General features: G+C 38.5%; 2 long non-coding RNA genes across 2 annotated transcripts in view; one reads left to right on the top strand and one right to left on the bottom strand.

Annotated features, from left to right (window-relative positions):
• The window catches only part of LOC121106554, a 29159-nt gene extending 14375 nt beyond the window's left edge, over positions 1-14784 (bottom strand). The window contains exons 1-2 of the long non-coding RNA XR_005839078.2: positions 14455-14784; positions 1377-1453 (exon numbers count right to left, since the gene is read on the bottom strand). This is a non-coding gene — a long non-coding RNA (uncharacterized LOC121106554). The remainder of the gene's footprint in view (positions 1-1376; positions 1454-14454) is intronic.
• Positions 14785-15046: 262 nt separating this feature from the next.
• LOC769444 overlaps positions 15047-16372 on the top strand; it is a 66721-nt gene continuing 65395 nt past the window's right edge. Inside the window, exons 1-2 of the long non-coding RNA XR_005839077.2 lie at positions 15047-15337; positions 16044-16118. This is a non-coding gene — a long non-coding RNA (uncharacterized LOC769444). The remainder of the gene's footprint in view (positions 15338-16043; positions 16119-16372) is intronic.

Here is a 16372-nt window from a genome sequence, read left to right as displayed (position 1 = left end):
CAAAACATACACAGTTTCGCTGAAAATTCCCATTCCACGTCTGAATGGATGGCAAAACATTTTATCACATTAATTTTGAGAGGAAATTGACATGAAAGCATTACGATTCTAATAGTCTTGTCCTAAATCATTCATACTCTAAATCATTCATACTCTAAAGCACCCCCAGTCTCTCAAACATCAGAGAAGTCTCGCTTTCAATCAAATGAACTATTTATCTTGGCTTTTAAGCTTTTTATGTAATTACTATTTTGTTCTTTGCTTGTTTTTTAATATACAATTCATTAAAATGATTTAACAAGCAAAATAAAATGAATTCTAACTGCTCTTCTTTACCTTATGGCATATTTTGCATTTATCTCATCTGTTCTGCAGTACAATACTGCAAGACGCTTAATTTGCTAACAATGGGATTTTTTAATATTTCTTGATCTGCTCCATGCTCTGCAGATATAATTTTCAACCAGAGTCTGCAGCGTTCTGGGAATCCTTGCATAATCTGGAATGTGCCATAAATAGAACATGCACTCAATGGAAGGAAAGCGTGACTTATTTTATAACTATATGCTTGCCACTGATCCAACTTCCATCCAAAGTCAAATTGTTCTTGTCAGTATTGCAAAGTTGCCAGTTGGACAGAGAAAGCTCTTGCAATGTGCAAGGTGACTTTTCAGATTAAAAGGAGTCAGGGAGGAATGAGGTTTCTCTTCTGCTGAGTAACTGGTTTCAGTCCTTTTACTGGGTTCTTCACTTATTCAGCTTGTGGTACTCTCCCACAGTGAGATCAGATTGACTGTTCAAAAAGACCTGTGAGACACTGTCCTGAGTTACGCTCACTACCGAGTCTCTACTGATACCAGTGAGTCTAGCACTGAAAAGAGCTGAGCCTTTGCAACACATAGAGATATGAAGACATAATCAGTGAGCAACTGTATCTTTATTCTATTTCTGTGTGCTATTCACTATTACTGATTTGACACAAGAAGACCAACTTGGAGAGCACTATGTACCTCTCTGCCATCACCCAATGAAAGTGAGCTGCAACTCCTTTCCTTTCTGAGTTTTTTTTTTCATACCAGTATTGCCAGGTCTGCTGGCTAGACCAGGGAGAGGAAGCAATAGCAATGCAAAACCTGTGTCTGGGTTCAGGGTTCTGTCAAATTGGTTGCTCATTTACTTTTTATTTTTACATGCTATTTTTTCAAGGACATCTTGGAGGAAGAAGGTGGCTCTTCTTGGTTTCTCAGATTTGTGATCTCACAATGTTTTGTGCCCTCTTTATCTCTGTTCTTCTGAACCTTTGGGATTCTTTGTGAACAACCTGCTTTTGTTGTAGCTAGGGAAAATTCTGAAATACAAATTTATGGATTACTCACTCAGTGAAGGTTGATTCCTCTGTCTCTTCTCCTCAGCTAGGTCATCAAATAATTGCAACATCTTAATTCCCAGCGATCTGAAATGAAAAATATCCCCAAACCTTCAATTTATCAAAAGACCCAATCTTAAGCTAAAGTAAGAATCAGATTGGAGGAGCACAGTAAGAGTGGACAAACACAAGCTCATCAGCCTACCAACGCTTTCTGAATGTGTCACCGAAATTACTGTATTTTGAAACTAGAAAAAGGTATTTTGTGGTTTCTGTCATCCTTACTCAATGAGGTACAGTGTTGTAGCTAAAACATGGCTGCAATGCAGCCTCTCTTGATGGCTTAACTTTTGATAGCTATGATGCGATTTATACAGCAGAGGGAATCCTTTTAATTTTGCAATTTATATAGCTCCAGTGCACCTCTTCTATCCTGCCAGGAAAATGTTGTGTGGCTGCACTGCTTTTATTAACTGTTTCTATTTTTAATAGGCCTCTTGAGTTTACTGGCAGTTGGTATTACTGAAAGCAGACCTCATCCTACTGCACCCTACACTTGGGTGTATTTGGGCATGTGTCCAAGCTGAGAGGGAATATAAAACCTCTTCTGCAAAACCATTTGGATGTGAGCTAGACTACAACGACATTCTGGAGCAATGCTACAAGATATGTGTAAACCCCAAAAATATATTTGGAAACAGTTTCCAGACACATACTTGCAGCTGGGAGGAATTTTAATACTTTTCATAGCTCAGTGTTGCTTATATGACATGCAAAGAGAATCAGCTGCCAATTACAAATGAGTCCTGTAAAAATCTTGCCTCCAGAATGGAGAGCTTGTATGTAAAGAACAGTTCTAAGCAATTAGGAAATAATCATTTGAGTAAAAATGATGTACAAATTTTTCTCCTGAGCATAATTTACATTTTTAAAATAAATGAATCAAAGAAATACTTTACTGTTTGAAGGTTTGGAAGTTCTAAGAAATGTTTGTAGAACCATTATTAGCACTGGCTGAATGCACTGAGATCTTCAGGCTGAACGCACTGAGATCTTCAGGCTGAACTGTCAGCATTGCTCTTTAGACCTAGCCTGTTCAAATCAGAAAATCCCAGCGATGTCGGGTTATCCCAATTTGTGTAGTCATAGAGTTAGTACAAAACATATCCTGAAACAGAATATGTTATTGGATACTTTCATTATTCCACTTTTGCTAATTCTAGTTCATTTTCTGCCATTCGCATGGAAAAAGAAACCCAATCAGATGGTAGCTCTAGCCTCAGAATTTTTTCTTCTTTTTGGCTTTAGTAGGAGACAAATTACTTTGGTTACTGCTCATCAGTGTAATGCTTTGCATTTGCTCCAAAGTAACGAAGAAAACGTGAAGTGTATTAAAAAAGAATTTGGGGACCTCTTAGAAAAGAGATGTATCCAAATTGCTGAGGGGCTCTTCAACATTTTCCCTTCTCCTGGCTTTTGTGAATCCTCATATAAGGGAATAGCATTTCACACAGCTGGACCTTCCCAGTGAATCTTCTTTGATGAGCTCTTGCTCCTTTAGAAGCCTCTCAGCCCCTTTGTGAAGTAGGAAAATATTCCCCCAGTACAAAACCAGCAGACTGAGGAATGAAGGAAGGAAAATCACTGGTTATGCACTGACATTATACTCACAAGATAAACTTGAAACATAGATTGAAAATGCTTGTGAGAGCCCTTGGCATAATGCACGGAACCACATGAGGAAAAAATATAATTTCCTGTGAAGCTGAAGAGGAAGGGATGCGACATTAACGTGAGGTTTGGGTCAGCCAGGGGGTTAATGAAAATATGTCATAAGGATATTAAGCAATAAAAATTAAAGTCAGTTTGAGTTTAGAAAGTAAGTTAGTGGGTAAGACCTAAACCATTTTTGAGGAGTTCAGTAGAAATATCAAAAAACAGGCACTTGTTTTTTTTCAGATCTTCAGTAAGACTAACTACTATCAGACAATCCCTCAAAGAAATTCAGGCTTTATGTCTAATCACACATTTTTAGGGATTTTTTCATCAATTTTCCCACCATTGTCCAAGAAAGAAAAGGACATGAGTTGGATCCAGAAAATCTTCACCAGTCCTTCCCACGGTGCACACTTGATTTTTCCCTTCCATCTGTTTTTTGTCAGTGCCTCTGGAAAAACTACAGACAGCAGAAACCTCTTAGACCCTGGAGGTCACCATCTCTGGAATTTGTTAGACAAGATGGTAAGAATGCTCTCTTTGAGAACAGTGACTTCAGTTGCTGGGTATTCTCAGCCAAGGAAAGAAAGGAAGCTATTGATCCTGTTCTGGATTTGACTTACGAGAGAAGGGAGAATTCCTAGCATAACTCTGCTGGATTCAGAGAAGTTATAATCACAATGGGTTCAGCCTGCTGCGAAGATATTCTCCATAATCAAATGCTCAATATAATAAATTACTGTGAATGCTACTTAACTTGCTTGTTGTCTACGCTCTCTGCCCACACCCTTACTTCTTCCGTTTCTTCACCAAAACCCTGTGATTACTTGTTTTCTTTTTACTCTATGCTAAAGCAGTTTGTTATTTTCTTACAGCTACTGAAGACCTATAGGCTATTGGTGTAAGCATTGCTACTTCTAAAATGCAGTCTCAAACTTATTCCAATAAAGGACCTTCTCTCTCCTGAAAGCGTGTTTCTGTCAGGCTGACAGTCATTTCCTTTATAGCTTTGTTTCTTATGAAAATGAGATTTACAGATGAGATTTATACTATCGTATTAGTAATAACAGTGCTATCTCCCTAAAGATGTTTTATACCCATTGACAACTTTAGCCAAATTTTACAAAAATGTGGTACTCTCGGTCATAATTAAGTTACAATAAATCTGAAGGTTGTTCAGAGGAGAAAATCTGCATTAGTGCCATCACTGAGGGACACAGAGGTACCACCACACACTCTACAGCAGTGACAACTGATAAATTTGTATGCAAAGGCTGGCTGAGGATGTATTAGAACACATGGAGAGGGAAACTGCGTTAATATGATTGTGTAGGTGAGCTTTCGGAGAGACAAAGAATACAAATCAAAAGATGCAGGCCTCCTACTGATTCTCTCGCTCACAGAAAATCTTGTCTGCCAGCAGAAGAGATTGTAGTGGTTTGGAGATATGCAAAGATGCTGAAATTCTTCCGAAGTTTTATGCTCTGACTCTTAGCAATAAGCACATGTGGTCAAGCCACTAAATGGAAATCTGCTTTTGAAAATCTGACCCAGAAATGTATTATTGGTATTTTAGGTTTTACTTCAGCAAGATATGTTTGTATATCCTGAAGTATATACTAGCAATAAACCAGTGTTTTACTACCTTGCTGAATTAAAAGTAAATACTATACAAAGGCACTTGGAATATTCTTCAGTACAGAATAATTTAACTACTTAATTACTACAATCTTGATCTTAGTAGCTTTACAAAAATAGTCTTTTGAAGTCCTGTTGAAAAACATGAAGTCCTTATAAACCTACACACAACTCTATCCTAGACAGCTGATACCTTGAATTATAGTATAGGAAGTGTGATTCCCAGAATAGCATATGACTGACAAAAGTCTGTTATCTAGGCAGAACATATTCTTTTCCATTTTATCATGCATATTATTCCTCGAAGAAGATCAGTCAATTTTTGTAACTACAAGAGAGATTTCCTATTTGAAGCAGCAATGGGCAGTAAGAAGTCATCAGTGCTAGGAGGCACCACGGTTACGGAAATAAAGTTTTTCTTGTTAATGTTATTCTATCCAGCTTTGTATATTTTCTCCACATTGATTGCACATTGAGTCTTTAGCTATGGTGGCAGTAGATTGCCTGTGTCCTTTATCAGATCTGGCTGTGTTTAGACTGTGGTTCACTCAGGTTATATTTCTAACCCAACCCAAGCCAGTGTGAATACACACACACACACACACACACACACGTATATAAATATAACTTTTGATTTCACTCAGTGAGACATAATTGCTTGGAAGCTATTTTTTTTCTTCAGGATTATAGATTGAATAGTATTTAGAGGAAAGGCAAGAACCTTGATTAGTAGCACAGTATTTCCTTCAGTTGCCTGAGCTTATCCTCATGATTAGATTGTAAACACCCATTTTATTTACTTTTAAAGAAGATAAGAAGTCCAACAAAAGACAAAATCCTGTGCAATGCAGCAGTCAGTTTGCACATCTTTTCCCCCATCAACTCTAATTTAAATTTTATAAAATACTTTATCATTTTGGAGGGGAAGAGTGTGTGGAAAGCAGACAGTTATATTAAACTGTCAGTGATAACTTTAATGCATAATGTGAAAAAACTCACTGAAAGCTCAGACAGCCTGATTTGGTGGCTTTAAAACCAACACTGAATAACTTCTCCTGAAATGAAACACATACATTTCAATGAAGTAAACTGGGAGTCACAACTCACTTCCTGAACCTTTCCTTATTCTTCATCTTTCTGAAAAAGACATGTTCTATAGGCCAATATATTTGTAGAATATGGAGGGAATCTCTGTTGGAATCACTATGTACACAAGCACTGAGTTTAGTCTGAGACTCCCCATTCCTTTCCATTTAGCAGAAATCTTGCCTGGAATATTTAGCAGGAAAATCCTAGGTTAATAGACTACTTATGAGGCAATCAAATAAGACAGAAACAAACACAATATAAACACCATTTTACAACAAATAGGTTTCTGATTTTCTGAAGGGTTCCTTTTACAAATACAGCAGTAGAAAATCTATTCCGTTAAATCAGTACCTCTTAGTGTACAAAAAGTTTTAAACTGGAAGTGAGAGATTATAAAGTTATTATGTGGTCCTCTTATAAGTAAGTATGTGTAGCAGAAATGCTGTCACAGCTTGCAGCAGTGATTGAGCACCTGGCGGGAAGGCAGGGCCAATCCAGGGGAGCTCAGTACATGCAATGCACCTGAGTGACCAGAAGGGGGTGGAGCCACGATCCACCCCTTCTCAGACCTCATTTAAGGGTTGGTGGTGGAGGTGAGGGTTTCTTGCTGGAGATCCCTGCCCACCTGAGGCCTTCTAAGGGTAAACAGATTCTTTTCTTTGTTTCTGTGCCTATGGCTGTTGTGTTTGAGCAGGTCCTTGCTTACTGTAGCTGTTCTTGAGCATCACTGTTCTTAGCACTGGAAAGGTATCCTAATGTCAAACCTGAACTTTTTTTTGTTTCTATTTAGGGTTTTATCTCTTTTTCCTGTTCGTCTTGGGTAGGATTTCAATGCTTTAATCAATGCAATTCTAGTTTGTTCATCCAGAGATTAAAAGATCCCTTATGTAGCCCTCCTTGGGATTATCTTAACCTCAGCTACTTCTTTCCTGAAGAGTATCTTCCAAAAATGGGCTCCCATAACATATTCTATCACAAAGAAGTGAGATGTTCTAGACCATACTTTCATCTAAACTTCATCTTTCACTTTTTGTGACCGTTACAATGCTGACTCATGACCACCGTCTGAGCTACTGAGGCTCTCAGGCTCAGCTTTAGTGCTGCTTTATTGATAATTCCCTATCTTTTATTTTATTCTGCTTGGAGCAGTATAGCATGTATCCCAAGTGAACTGTATTTTTTTTCAGACTGTTTTTCATATTCATTCTGTATGCTTGCAGTCTCTCCCCGGTTGCTGGCAGTTGCATATTTCATAAGCACAGCAAGTAGCACCTGTCTGGGACAGATTATGGCAGAACCCAGTTAGACAGGTGCTTAATCTTTCACTGAGAATCACTGAAGATTGCAATGTAACCCCTTTCAAAAGGGCTTATCTCATCCAATAGCAGTTTCATCTAGAGGACGCTTCTTCCTGAGTATGTTGTTTGAGATAATGGCCAAAGTATTACTGAAGCCAAGATGTGATTCTTACTGCTGTTTTTCATGCAACAGGCCAGTTACCTTTCACAGAAGGCAATTAGATTGTCTTGATGGAATTTGTTCCCAATTAATCTATGTTGTTTGTAATAACTTTAGGTTCTTCTATGTTCTTATGTATTATTTGCTTGGAAGTGTTTCAGTATATTCCCAAGAAGTTAAATTAAGAGGGATGATTTATAACTTCTCAGCTGCAGTTTCACTTTTTCTTCAAGTAGGAACTGTGTTTCTTTATTTTTTTGGTATGCTTGTCTGCCAGCTTTTTAAAGTGAACCATTATACACCATGGGTTTGCCTCAGTTACTACTTTAAAAATCCTAGGATGACAAAGCTCATCAGGTGCAGCTGATGTGAAAACTCGCTAATCTTTATTTTTCCTTTTCTAGGTTAAGATCTTACCCTTTCTGATTGGTACTAATTGTGTTAGGCCACTGCTACTGCAAAATCATTTTTAAGAAAGATTGCGAGAAGAGCTAGTAAACACTTCCATCTTTTCCAGAGCTACCATTCACCTCTTCCAAACAAAGGTCTAAGACTTTTCTTAGATTATATTTTGCAAACAGTATGTGCATGTACTGCCATATGCCAGGGCTGATTTAACAGATCCTATTCCAGGAATTCCTACTCTGAAAAATGTTTTTCACTGTGTGGTTCTTATTGTTGGGATTTCTTACAATTCAGGTATACACAGCATTTCCTTTTCTCCTGCGGAGCCTTAAGTGGTAACTTTTTGATAATCTATTTGGTTCATCCTAGTAAATTTCTAAAAAATGGCTTTACTAAATACATTCAATGTTATGATTATCAGGTTACAGACAAGAATATTTTTATTCTAAGAAAATAAGAAAGCAGAAATCAGGAGATTATCTTTAGAGACATCATGAATTTAATCACATAATTGCTCACAAGAACACAGATGCTCGAGTCACATGGAGGATGGAAACATACTCATCGCTAGGCTAACAGAATTTTTAATTGGTGTCCATTCTTGCAAACAAAATCAAATTGCTGAAGGGGATTATGGTGAACTTCACTTTATAGTGTGAACAAATCCTGATCATGTTTAACTATTCTAACAAGATGAGATGCTATCTATACCACAAGCCATGGTTATATTCCAGTTGGGTAATACTGTGTCTGATAAGGAACTTAATTCCTTGATGTGCGTGTGTATGTATGTATGTGTGTGTGTGTATATATACACATACACACACAGAATGGAGGGTTTTGTACATGAGTTAGCAAAGAAATGTAGCCTAGCTTGGATAGGCAATAGAAAATTAACACCAGAGTTCCTTTCAGAGGTTGAAAGCTGAGCAGTGTGCTCAGAGGCTGGGATGAATGCATAACTAGTGCCGAGCCCAATGCCTTGTCATACAGAGAAAATCACAACCTTCCTTCTATCTGTCATCTGCCAACCAGTAACAGTAGAACCAGTGGGGTTCTAATACAATCTGAGACAGTGCATATTTTACTGTGTCTTACACAGCTCAAGGTGAGCAAGTTATCAAATGATATTATTTTCTCAAATATTTCACAAGATCTTGAATCATTGTGAAATTATTAGTGGTTTACAACATCAGATTCACTAACTGATCTATGTCTAAAGTTTAGGCACTTCTCGGAAGCAGATTTCCCAATGTAGAGTTACAGGAGAATTTGGAAAAGCAAGGAGAAGGAATCTAGAGTCATAGTGAACAGGAAGCTGTGTGCTGTTTCCTAAGGGGGTGGTGGAGACAAGCTGGATCTAACATACTGCTTCACAAGTTATTTTATTCTCTTCAGTCAAGGAGTATCTTTGGTCCATTCAAATTCTACAGCTCTGATTTCCCCTTCCAAATGATACCACTTCTGTCCATTCACTCACTAAGCAGATCAGAACTTCCTTTTTTAAATCATCTGACACACATCCTTTTCTGGTAAAGATAGTTGCTCAGGAAGGAGATATGAAGATGTGTGTTACTCATCCCTCTTGCTTAAAATGTGTGTGAATGAAAGAGCTTAAGACTGATTTCCATATTCTCCATGCTACAGAGCTGTTCTATTTTTATGCTACTGTCAGAGAAACAGGGAAAATTACAACTGACAATGTCAGAATCTTCAGAATTACAAGATTTAAAAAGAACAAGCTTCAAAATCACTGTTGTGGGGCTCTGTTTCAAATTATAAGTTTTATTTTAGGTACCAAAGAACCAGGTTCCCAGAGACTAATCTTCTTAAAGCCCATATGACCTCAGTGGGAGTTTAATAAATTCCAAGATAAACTCATTAATTTAGGCAAGTGAAATCTTCAATTTGCTTTGGCCCTTAGTTTAATGCAAAAGATATTGCATTTTGCAAGATTGCTCCTGACATAGCAAAGTAAGGACAGAAATATGTGGTTTACCTCTCCTGTTTGATTGCCTTCTACAATTGTCTCCAATTACGAGAGTTACGTGTTCTTCAGTTATATGAGAACACCCTGTGCCTGGAACTTGACTGTTTCAGTGTACCCTGGCTTAGCTTAGGTTACTTGTTCCTTTCTGAGTTGTTTATGTGCTGTTCCCTTGTCTTTGCTCTTGGGCAAATGCTAAAAATAAGAATTTGCTTATCTAATTTGTATGGATCTTCACAGTGAATGTGACTTCACTGTCTCCTTTACCCTCAAGCAGTGGACAGATTTTCCAAACCTTATGACTATGGACTATGCATTCATTGCTGTCATAAGTCCAAGTATTCTTTTGTTTTAATAGTGACATGTCAAATTAAGACACACTTTTTTTTTCATAGGGAACAGTTAGAGATTATAGTTTGTCTGCTCTGATTTGGGCTCTGGACCTGCTGACCCTGATCTGATTGTATTTATTTCCATTTCTGTACATGGAATTAGCACCTTATAAACTTGTTTACTTTAATCATACCTAAAAATGTGTTAATGCATATTTTTGTTTTTCTTTAAACTACATGAGGAAATTGTATTTGGTGTTAATTAATAGCTTTTATGACAAGAGAAGAATCAGAGTAAGCTTCCCTTTGCTACCAGTCCCTGTACTAAAAGCTTTGCCAGGTATGCCATCCCAAAAAATGATCAGGTTATTTTGCCTCTTAACCTGTTCTGTCACTGCCTGTTCTACCAAAACAATTCAAGTTCTTGTTTGTCAACCATGACTTTTTTGGTGGGAAATCTTGTGGTGTGGGTTTTTTTGTTTGTTTTTAGAAAAATGGACTTCAGTACAGAGGTAACCAAATGGGCTTTTTCTGTTGTGATTTGCATTTAATCAGAAAAGTTGCATTTCAATTACCTCTATCAAAAATCAATAGAAGTTTGAGAAATCAACCTCTGGGTGGCAGTTTGATATATAAGTTGTATATTGTTGATATATTGTTGTTTAAGCTTATGCAAACAGTTTTTTCTGTTCTATTGCACATACCCAAAATAAGCAGTTTAATTTCACTTTTAAAAGGTCTAACACATAGTATTTTTCACAGCAGGAAGATAAGTCAGTCCAGGTGTATATCATACTGCGTATTGACCTTAGGAGCTTTTATCTATGTATTTTTTCTTAGTAACATTATCTATGGTTGGGAAGATTAAAAATGCACTTTCTGTATGCATCATTTTTTTTGACTTGAACTGAGCAAATGATACTGAAAACAATATAGCAGTAAGTTGCAGCAGTAAGTTCTGTGTGTCCTGGCTCTAGTTGTAGAACGTTTTACAGCTGAGCTGCTCAGCATTTGTGGAGACTGTATAATTGAGGACAGGTTAATTTTGGTGGCTTCAGTGCACGTGGAAGCATCTTAGAACAATGAAAGTATCTTTGGACTAGCTTCCTTGGACAATAAGCCCAGCTATTGAAAAAGAACTTGTGAGCAAGAGAAGTTCCCTAAGAAACTCAGCAAATTAAGAAGGTGATTGAGTTGTACTACTGGCATTCAAGGGTCACAGGCCTGCAATGGTTAGGGATAACTGAAGTAGTAAGATTTGTCAATGTCAAGGAAGGAAAAAGAAGTGTTTGTGAACATAATATAATCAGCTAGGGAACCAGTCAAATACAAAATATATGGACTACACAAGAGAAAGGAGTAAAGCATAAAGTGGATGAAAAGTTTATTGGAGCTGAGGGAAGATGAGAGAGAATTCTGGAGGACCCTAATTTAAACCCAAGAAACGTGCAAAAATCAGTCCTACTGTGATATACAAGCCTTTTTTTTTTTTTGAATGATATCATTAACTCACTTAAGAAGTACATGTGTGGACCTGTTTACTTTCATGATAATGTCACCAAATATTTGGAATTTTGCCTCTTAAGAAGCAGAACTGACACTGCATTTGAATAACAAATTTTTGCTTAACAAACACACTGGAAACATCAGAACATCTCCTCTCCCTCACCCTGCCACATATCTGGTGCCTAACCTGAGCGAGAAACTGTTTAAGGGCATAAAAGCTTAATATACAGGGTCTCATTTTAGCATCCAGGTTAGTGACCAGCTGGCAAAACCTTTAGTATGAGAATAGATCTTTAGCCAGATTCTAAGCCTAGATGCATCAGTGTGGATATAAATTAATTTTCAAAGCTCTGATTGAAGCTGTCCAGAAAATTCATTGTCTCTGAATTCAGAATTCAGTGCTTCCTCTGCAATCTTTTTTTTATTCTAGGAGAGGTCAGATTCCTTGAGGGAATAATGAATCATCTAAGACTTCTGTCAAATCTCTCTGATAGTGTGATATGGTAGTAAAATAGGTCAGAGTAGTTTAGGGTTGCTTTGGAATCTACAGAGAGACAAAAGAGTCTTTTAATTGTCCTATGGATGATGAGGTCAGTTATTACAGGGAAGAAGATGTAGAGAGATGAGAGCTCTAAAAAAATTTAAAAGATTTTTAAGGCTGCAAAACTGGATAAGATTAAATACTTCTAAGTAATTCAATAGTGTTGGCTGATATTTACAGGTGCTTGAAAGGCAGTACAATTTCAGTGGAATAAAACACTTAGCACAGTGCAAGCTTATGCACTTGTGAACACATTAGTATGTTAAAAATGTAGGAACAAACAAAGAAAAGTTTTAAAAAAAAATAAAGGAAGGGAGCAAAGGAAAAGTGTTTCTAAGATTAAAACTAGGAACCATGTCCTACCAGTAAGACTTGGAGCTCTTTGCAAGCAGTTTTAGCTTGAAGTATTTAAAATAAGATACATAACAGCAATGTGAGTTTTTTTCTGAAGATAGAAAATGAAATTCTTTTTCCAGAAAAATCAGTGGAAACTTTTGAGGCCATCTGATGTTATCCATAGTTTGCAAGAATAATTTCTGAAAAGTGCTTATGGCTAAAGGCAGTGTATAGCCTATCCATGTGGCAGATCCCATGATTCTTAACAATCTGTTTAATGAAGAAGAGAAATCATGAGTAGTTAGATTTAGGTCAAGGCCTACAAGAGGATATTTAATTTGGCATCCATGAAGGAGCGTGGATTTATCATGTGTTAATCTAGGTACTCTGCTTGTCCTCATTTATCTTCCCTTCACAGCTACCAAGGAGGTCTTCAGAAATACATTTCAGCACGTTAGGAAAAAACTGTCTTTTCTCACAGCTAGTAATGAAGAAATAATGTAATTAATTGCTTTTATGTAATGGTACTTGGCAGATTAATGTGGACTGCTACACAGAGAATAAAGCTAGTGCTATTTCTGGAATACCAATTAGAAATGTCTTGACCAAAGGCTTGGAACATGCAATCATTTGACTGTCTCTTCCTTTCACAGAAAATATTGACATCAGTGGCTGTTGTCAAAGGTGTTCAAAAGAGAGCTCTAGAGTTTTAGAGCTTCTTTATCACTACTGAGTAATGGCAGTGCAGCCTATACACTGTACTCAGCTGCTTCTGTCACAATCCTGCAGCTCCTTACTTCCTGCCATCTCTGCAAAGCTTACAAGGGCATTCTGTTAATTCCACCAGCTCCTGGGGACAAAGTGATGTGGTCTGAAATGCGGCCACCCAATCTGCTGCACTGGAAAACATAAAGCTAAGTTTCACTAAGATGCATTCCCAGCCAGAGCCGTGAAGTCCTTATGTTGGAGTATTTACAATCATCTTTGAAAATTTTTAACCTGAGATATTTAATGAGTACTTCTTTCCTCTGTAGTATCAGAAGTATAACTGCACCTACTGTCCGTAAGTCTACACAGTCTGGAAGGATTTTTCAAGGACAACTTGCTGAACAACTGCATGCAGATCCATGGCAGAGCATTTCCTGTGTGAAGTTCTATGCACATGAAAGCATGGTGTGTTGGCAGAAAAGCTTTATCTGTGTTTGGTAAGAGATCTTGCTCAAGCAGTGCTCATTCTGAGAGGATCTGTGGGTGGGATGAAACCAGGAAGGCTGCCAGGCTACTTGGTGACTCAGAGGAGGAACTCCCTTCGTTGTGTGGGGAATTCAGAACCAACAGGTTGAAAAGCTGAGGCACAAATGGTGGGTGAATTAAATGGGCTCCTGTCACACAATTTGAGGATCTGATCCTGTATGAATCAGACTGTACAATAGTAAAGTCCCTGTGTTTCTGACTTTAAGACAACTAAATCTTATTTTTGTAAATGGGTCAACAAAACAGCATCTCTTCATCCTAATGACTAGAGATTCGAGTAACCTCTTTCCATCAATTTGAGAAATTTTAGAGTAGATTAAATCATTTGTTGCTATTACTGCACAGCTGCATCACAAACCAAATATGAGGGCATTTTTGAGGAGATGGCTGCTTTTTTTTATGGCTCATAAAACATTCCCAATATACTATCTTTAGACATTTCATCAACCCATTTACATTGATTTTTAAGTTCCCTTCTCATTTCAATAACAAATCCCAAATAAAACATTTAAACTGCTATTTATAAAATACTGTGGGCGAGTTGGGACTTCTGCTGATTACATTTTTGAAGTTCATTCAGTTATGAACTTTTACATAAAACTGGGAATAGTTTCTCTCCTGCTAATCCTACTATGAAGAGCAAATGAACTGAATTCAGCTGGGTATATCCTATTTTAGTTATGGGTCCACTACTTTGCGATTTGATGTCTGATTGCCCGCTTTTGATCATTTATATTTTTATTACTGGTATTTCCTTCTCTCTGGGATTCTTACATGGGAACTGCTCACAAGAAATCACATGAAGTAACTTATAAAATCTTAATACCTGAGCAATAAGTGGAACTGTAGCTCAACTGCTGTGACACTGAAGTCGTCCCAGGCCTGGCACTGCTGAGGGGGCAGCTGCATGCAACTGTTCCAGGCTGAGGAACAGCCTCTGCTGCCCAGCTGCAGACTGGTTTCATTGTCAACATGAGAGAGAGACTAAAGGACACAAGTGACAACCAGATAGCCTGTAAGGGATGAGGATGGCCGAGTTCCTTCCCTGCTTGTGGAAGCATGGGGTTCATTAGCACAGACCAGCTAGCTAATGGGCCTGCTATGATGTGTGGCGGCCATCTCGCACCTCAGTACACACTTTGGAGCTGTTGGCGCCAAAACCTGCAGCCTGCACCTCAGTACACGGTTTGGAGCTGTTGGCGCCAAAACCTGCAGCCTGCACCTCAGTACACGGTTTGGAGCTGTTGGCGCCAAAACCTGCAGCCATCCTCAGTCAGCTGGGGTGGCCATCTTCCCCTCACCTCCACTCTCTGGGGCAGCAGGTGCTTGTGAGCACAGCTGGAGAGAAGGCCGTCATTGTTCCGAGCACTCCAGGAGGCCTTAATGGCCCTTAACAGCCTTTCCTGGAAATCGTCTACACACAAAGACTGAGCTGTGAGGAGGCAGTACTCATCTTCAGCTCAGCCACAACCTGCCCCCTAAGAGGGGAGAACTTGTGCTGATTTGTGTCCCCTGAGGACTTGTGCTCTGATTTTTATGCTTCGTTTGCAGTCCTCTCACCTCACTGTGGATCTGCCCGGTGAGGATCTTTTCCTCTTCCCGGCACCTCACACTGGGGAGACTGAGGAGGGCGCTGACCGGTACGGATGTGCCCAGGAGGAGGCAGCTGGCAGCTCTCCACACTGAGTAGCACTCTTCCAGAGCACCAGGTATGCAAATAAATAAGCTGATGTGTAACTCTGATACCCAGATGTTAAAATCCAATCCTTCTGAAGGCTGTTTTCTGCCATTCTGGTTTTTTTGCCTGTCAAGGGGGCTATTTCTATGTACTGATAATGTCATGGTACAGTAACCCTGCCTTCATGAAGGGCCTTCCGCAAATGGGAATGAAAGGGCAAGATTTGAACTATCTGACCTTCATTTCTATGTTTTCTTCATTTTTTTTCCACTGCTATTGTGCCCTTTCTGTGAGTGATGGGAAGCCCTAGGCAGGAGGGAAGAGTATCTCACAGTTAATTTTTCAAAGCCTCCCCATTTTCTGTTTTCAAAGAGCACATAGTGTATGCTCTACTTCTACTTGGGCGGGTGACGGAGCAAAGAAAAGGAATAAGGGCAGTTTTTCCTTCTTGGGTTTTACCAGAAGTATCAACTATGAGGTTGCTCTCTTTATTACAAGGCATGAGCCCGCTCAGGCTGGCTGACTACATGATTTTAAATGCGCGCTTAAACTGTTAACTTCAAGCTCAGATATAGGCTTTTTGTTAGTCTTTGAAATTGAGAATTTGTTCTAAGTTTGTATGCATGAGCGAAACTTTCAGTTCTTGTAGTGCCAGTTCTGTAGTGCCAGCTCTGAGTTGTATATAAACCCGTTCTTATAATGCTGAGGCTTTGATAATATATTTTTTTTTCACTCAGCTGCAGGTGATGTGCAGAAATATAAATGATCTACCTGAGGGACTCCTTCCATGGACACCTCCTGTGGCTGCGTGGGTTAGTACTTTACTTTCACAAACCACAAGTATGTTTGCTAAGATAATAGGCAGGAAAAGGAAGCGTGTATCTGTGTCTGAGGTACAGAGTTGCTATAGCCAGCTGCAGACACAAATTCTAGGCACAAGTACTTTCTTTACTAAGCTTAGTGTTAGTCTTTATTCAAGCTGACTTTCAAGACAGAATTTAAAAGAACGTGACTCATCAGATTTGAAAGTATCATCTTTACTGCATAAGATTCAATTTTTAGAGTA

The sequence above is a fragment of the Gallus gallus genome, chromosome 11, assembly GCF_016699485.2.
Source record: "Gallus gallus isolate bGalGal1 chromosome 11, bGalGal1.mat.broiler.GRCg7b, whole genome shotgun sequence".
Lineage (NCBI taxonomy): Eukaryota > Metazoa > Chordata > Aves > Galliformes > Phasianidae > Gallus > Gallus gallus.
This window is presented reverse-complemented; position numbering and strand designations above follow the sequence as displayed.